The following is a 6414-nucleotide window of genomic DNA, read 5'->3' as shown; positions in this document are numbered from 1 at the left end:
TAGATCCTCTACTAAGGGTCTCACAAGGGCTGAAATCATGGCATCAGCCAACCACATTCCTGCCTAGAAGCTTGACTAGGAAAAGATCATTCAGATTGCTGGCAGAACTGAGTTCTTTGGGGTTGTAGGATAGCAGTCTTAGTTTTCTTGCTGACTATTGGCTGGGGACCACTCACAGCTCCTAAATGCCATTCTCATGTCCTTCCCACATGGCCTCCTCCATGCATTGGGATGCCACATGGCTCCCTCACACTCTCACCCTTTTAATCCCTTTTAAAGGCTCACCTGATTGGGTCAAGCCCACCAAGGATAATCTCCCTTTTGATGAACTCAAACTGGTGTGGGACTTGATTACATCAGCACCATCCCTTCACCTTTTTTATATGAAGTAACCTAATTACAGATGTGACATGCATCATATTCACAGCCTCACCCGCTCTCGGGGAGGGGATAGTACAGAGCACATACACTAGGGGGAGGAAATCTTGGGATCGTAGAATTCTTCCTGCCACATCAATTTTAACCCTTTGTCGCTCCAAGGACCCTCGTCACTTGAGCACGTTAGTGTCAAGGAATGAAACACCTAGCACATGACCATGATACTTCTGACTGTAACACTGAGCAGAACTCAAAGGAAAAAGTTTAAGCTACATGTTGAAGAGACTGGGCAATGGAGTGAAGGCATTAGAAGATGAAATGTCTTCAAGCCTTGTTCTTTTTTTCTCAGAGATTCTCAGTCTAACAGATGGTCTGGCCTGAAAACCTTGACTCCCTGGCCCTCCCCCGCCACTCAACCCCTCAGGATCCACACTTTTGTTCTTGTTTGGCACACTTTGCTTTTCTTGTTTCCAGTTTTTTTAAATTGTATAACTTTGTCAATGAATTTATAATTTTTATGAAATTATCAATTGATACTGAAATATACTCAAACTAATGCTTCAAACAATCTTGATATAATGTAAAAATTTTTCACATTGTGTTATTTTATCTTTCTTTACCTTTTAAAGCTGTGAAGTCTTCTGTTCAAGATGGGGTCATAGCGTCTACTCCTTTATTATTACCAGACTTTATTATTACCACAAAGTTTCTATTGCCAATTGAATTTTAGCCTCTTCCTGTAATTTTCTTAACCATGATTTATCCAGTAATTTTTTTTTCTATATAAGTTCTGTGAGGTCTTCTAGTTCTTCTAACACTAGAAAAAATTCTTGTCATTTCTTCCCTTGATGTTCTTTCTCATTTTTTTTTCTTTTTTTCTTCTTCTTTTCCTCTGTTCGCATCATCCTGGCTATCCCTAATGTTGTGGTCCTCAGCCTTACCTTCACCCAGTCCTTGCTGAAAGCCCTTCCTCCCACCTTCTGCATCAAGTGGTGTGGGGAGAATGTGTGCATTGCTGCTGCCACCACCTTGATCCAGGTGTGAACATGTGTGAAGGGGAGAGCAAGCGAGCCAAGAGTGAGTGGTGTTAAGTCACTGAATTTGTGTTTGTTGACCTGACCAGTGCCCTGTACAGATATTTTTTTTTATAATTTTATTTATTTTTCCCCCAAAGCCCCTGCAGACAGTTGTATGTCATAGCTGCGCATCCTTCTTGTTGCTGTATGTGGGACGTGGCCTCAACAAGGCCGGAGAAGCGGTGCGTCGGTGCACGCCCGGGGATGCAAACCCCGGGCCGCCAGCAGCGAAGCGCGCACACTTAACCGCTAAGCCATGGGGGCCGGTCCCCCTGTACAGATTTGATCTAATTTTTGGTAGACTTTGTAGACTTTCTTTTTTTTAATAGCTGGCATCTCTCTATCCCATTGGCTGCAAAACCCACTACTGACTCCAGAATAGTTACTTTTTTTCCCTTTGGAAACTTGTACCTGTCAAGATTCTTTTGGATGTAAATGACAGAAAACTCAGTCCAACCTGACTCTGGCAAATAGGAAGATTTTCATCTCACTTAGCAAACAGGCCCAGATGACCCCACTGGGAGCTGGACTCACTCCTTTGGCTTGCTGTGCTCCATGCTGGTTCCATTCTCAGACAGGTAGTTGTCTCATCAAAACATAGCTGTGAGGATACCCCTTCCCAACGAAAAATAAAATCCCAGAATTTCTTCTGGGCTAATACATTTTGGAAGACTAAATAATGGCTTCTCTGTATAACAGCAAAACGAAAGATATTTAAATGTCCCTGTAAATACTTTCTGACTTAAGGTAACTTGAGTTACCTTACATGGTACATGCCCAATAAAAATGTTAATTGAGTGATAAAGGATCAAATGAATATTTAAGTCCCAGTAATAATTGCTTCCCCCAAAATGATTTCTAATGTAAAAGAGAGGAAAACAGAGGAGGAAGAGGAGGAGGAGGAGGAAGAGGAAGAGGCAGAAGAGGAGAAGGGAGGGGGAGGAGACGGGGGGACAGTTGTTTTAGTGACTTGGGTTTGGGATTTTATCTCTAGCAATTAGCAGATAGATGATCTGAGCAAATTACTTGATATTTTTGAGCCTTGGTTTCTTTCCACCTTGGGGATAATACTTATGGAGTGCTTTTCTCCGAGTATCATGCTGGTTAATGCACCGGTGGTGGTGAAGCTCTTTACACAGCACTTGGCATACAGAAAGCTCTTAATAAGTACCGGCTGTCATGACTAGTGCTGAACCTGGAACACAACAGACTCCCGGAGACATTAGCCAGAAATTAGTTTCCTCCATTTTTACTCTGTTCATTCTTTCCTTTGGCTGTAGTTTTTAGTTTTATTCTATTAGTTTATTCTATTCAGGCCCTGACCCAGGTTTTGTGGGGCCCAAAGCTCATACAATTTTGAGGGCCTTTTATGAGAAAGCATGTAATATTCTGAATAAAAGTTAGATACAAAAGTTAATATTTATTTACAGTTAGAAAAGAAATTACAATAAACTATAAATATATAAATGATGGTAAATCTGGTCATAAACATCACAAATCTAGAAAATAATGTTTTAATTTTAATAAATTAACTCTTGAGCCACCTTCTGAACCACTCATTTTCTCTTTTTCTTTTGGCTGCCCTTTCTTTGGTTGCCTCATCCTATCACAGCAGTTTTATAAGATTTTCAATGAAGAAAATAGAAAAATAATCTAGTCTTTCCCTAGAATGATGGGTGAAAATTTATTTATTTTTTAAAAATTGACAACATGGATGGACATTGAGGGTATTATGCAAAGTGAAATAAGTCAGAGGGAGAAGGTCAAATACCGTATGATTTCCTTCATTAAGTAGTAGGTGATAACAACAATAAACAAACACATAGAGACAGAGATTGGATTGGTGGTTACCAGAGGGGAAGGGGGGAGGGAGGAGGGCCAAAGGGATAATTCGGCACATGTGTGTGGTGATGGGTTGTAATTAGTCTTTGGGTGGTGAACATGATGTAATCTATGCAGAAATAGAAGTATAATGATGTACACCTGAAATTTATACAATGTTATAAACCAATGTTACTGAAATAAACAAAAAATTAAAAAAAAAATTGTTGATGTTTTAGCAAAGTCTCTTTCAGCTTCACAGCTCACTTCTAGTAATGCCGCATATGCAACTCCAGCTCCATTTTCTTGCTCAGATGACACTGTCAGGGACAGACCCTCAGGTGACGGCAGCCTGTGATCTCAGTCCGAATGTTCCTTGGTAGCTGCAGTTCCAGGTTGGCCAGATCCTTGCTGCTGTTGTTTCTTGTTCCACCCCCAACACTGTGGTGGGAGGAGAGTGGGTAGGAAGTGGTGAGGCACCATGACATCTGGCATTGACTCTCCAGAGGGGAGAAGGGCAGAATGTCATTCATATCCTTCTTGGAGTCAGAGAGAGTCTGGATGCTCTGTGAGGTCGCCCAGGACAGGGTTATTGCTGGGGCCTGGTGGAGGTGGAGGCAGGGCTGGCAGCCTGCCAATCCCGTCTATGGATCTAAGATGACCACCAAGACAGAGAGGATGACCCCTGTGGTCTGGGGTTCCTGATTACTCACTGTGTAGGGTTTATTTAGAACATAAAAATATAGCACACATGCTATCTTTAGGACATACTTAAACTGAAAAATTATTCGTTTATCTGAAATTTAAATTTAACTGGACCTCCTGTACTTATATTGGCAGCTCTATAACTGTGACCCCACACGACAGCTTTGGAAAGCGTCCATGCAAATAAAGTGCCCTGAAACTTGTTTCATTAGCCTCATTTTAAATCTGCTGATTCTAGTGTAAAGGTTAACATTTGTTCCTGTTAAATAAGATGGTGAATCTAAAGTACCTGATTTGGACAGAAGCTCAAAAGATGTTGTTTTCTCTTTCCTCTCCTCTTTCAAGCTCATTTTGTTCAATTTGACTCATTATTCCAACGTGTTGATCTGTTTTAAGGCTTAATTCTGTAGGACATCATGTTAGTTATCCTTCTAGCTTTGTATTATCCTTAAATTTGATAAGCATGTGATAAACCAGTCCCTTTAATACTGTAGGACACAGGCAAATTACCTTTACTGGCAGGGATTGCAAGAACTGTCATTTTGGGTCCTACTGCTTGTAAAACAGCAGGCCTAATAAGGACTAGATTTCCAAACCACACAGTTTAAATTTAGTCTGTGACTGTGGGATCATTTCACAATGTACACATATATCAAATCATCACGTTGTACACTTGCAACATATTACAATTTTATTTGTCAATTTTACCTCAATAAAGAGGAAAAAATAAACAATAAAAATCAACATGTTAAAGCAAATATCCCATTTATGTGGGATATAGTCAAGAATTGTGTTCAGTACTAGCTGTGGTCTCAGCTTTCGGTACTTCAGGCAGTAAGAAAAACAAATGGAGAATGTGCTAAACCACCTGGAAAGAAAAAAAACTTCTTATGATGTATTTAAGGAGGAATTTATAATGTATATTTGTGTATAAAATGTCATTGTGCACAAAAATGAAAATTATAACTAATCTTGAAAAAAATACAATTGTTTTTTTTCGCTGAGGAAGATTTGCCCTGAGCTAACATCCGTGCCAATCTTCCTCTATTTTTTAGCATCTGGGCCGCCAGCACAGCATGGCCACTAACAGAGTGGTGTAGGTCTGCCCCGGGGAACTGAACTTGGGCCACCGAATTGAAGTGTGCCAAACATAACCATTAGGCCACCAGGACTGGCCCCAAAATTATTTTTTTTTAAAAAATAAAAAATTAAAAAGAAATTTATTCTTTATTCTAACATTTATTCTTTCTTATGACAATATTTGATTGGGTCTGTTTGCATGCATCTAATATGGGGAGCCCCGAAGGGAAGATTTTTGGTGATAAGCCATCTGAAAGGCAGACTTTCTGCCTGCCTAGGATTGATTATGTGGGTATTTGCTTTGGCTCATGCACTGTTATCTTGGCCAATCAGTTATGGCCACAGAAGGAGGTTTGGGTTTACTCAGTACACACAGCATGATCTATAGCAACTCAGGTAGTAAAGAATCAGCTCGGGTTATTCTCTCTCAAAGGTAGATCAATAGATGTCTAAGGATTTGTGTCTTTCATCTGAAATCTGATGAGAACAACAGGCTATTGGTTTTTGTCAAAATCGTGGAAAAATATCCACGAGGATGAGGCCAGGAAGAGAGAACTACAGCTCATCACTAGGTAAGTCTGCATCCTTTGGATGAGGGCATCATCATTCAGTCACTCACGGATCATTACTCTAATATCTGGCCCTTCTCCCCCATCATGTGCATGAGGCTTTCATGAATCAATTTACTATAGCTTGTTGAAATCTAGTTTATAATTTGCCTTCCTCCATCTAATAATACTGTCAAAAACCAAGCAATGATGCTAGTCTGCAGTGACTTGTTCTTGATGAAGCCATTCTAATTCTGGTCTTCATTGCTTCCTTTTCTAAGTGTTCATGTACTCTTTTATTTTTTTTTTTTTTTAAAGATTTTTTTATTTATTCAGTTTTTCCCCCCAAAGCCCCAGTAGATAGTTGTACGTCATAGGTTCACATCCTTCTAGTTGCTGTACGTGGGACTCGGCCTCGCGTTGGACGGAGAAGTGGTGCCTCGGGGCGCTCCCGGGATCCGAACCCGGGCCGCCAGCATCAGAGCGCGCGCACTTAACCGCTAAGCCACAGGGCCGGCCCGCATGTACTCTTTTAAAAAATTATCTCTTCTGAGATTTGTCACACTCCCCAGTTTGTAATTCAATAAATCTACCTTCTTCCCCTTCTGAAAATTGGAAACAACATTTTCCATTCTTCAGTCTGCTGGCCTCTCTCCTGTTTTCCATGGTTTCCCGATGATTACCCACAGTGGTTTCGTAATTATAGCCATACATTCTTTCTGTTCCCTGAGATGTAGTTTAGCCAGACCAAGAGATCTGAAATTATCAGAGCAGCTAGGATCCTTCTCATGATCTCTCCTGTTTCC

This window comes from Ceratotherium simum, chromosome 5 (assembly GCF_057802395.1).
Source record: "Ceratotherium simum simum isolate JZ-2026a chromosome 5, ASM5780239v1, whole genome shotgun sequence".
Taxonomy (NCBI): Eukaryota; Metazoa; Chordata; class Mammalia; order Perissodactyla; family Rhinocerotidae; genus Ceratotherium; species Ceratotherium simum.
This window is presented reverse-complemented; position numbering follows the sequence as displayed.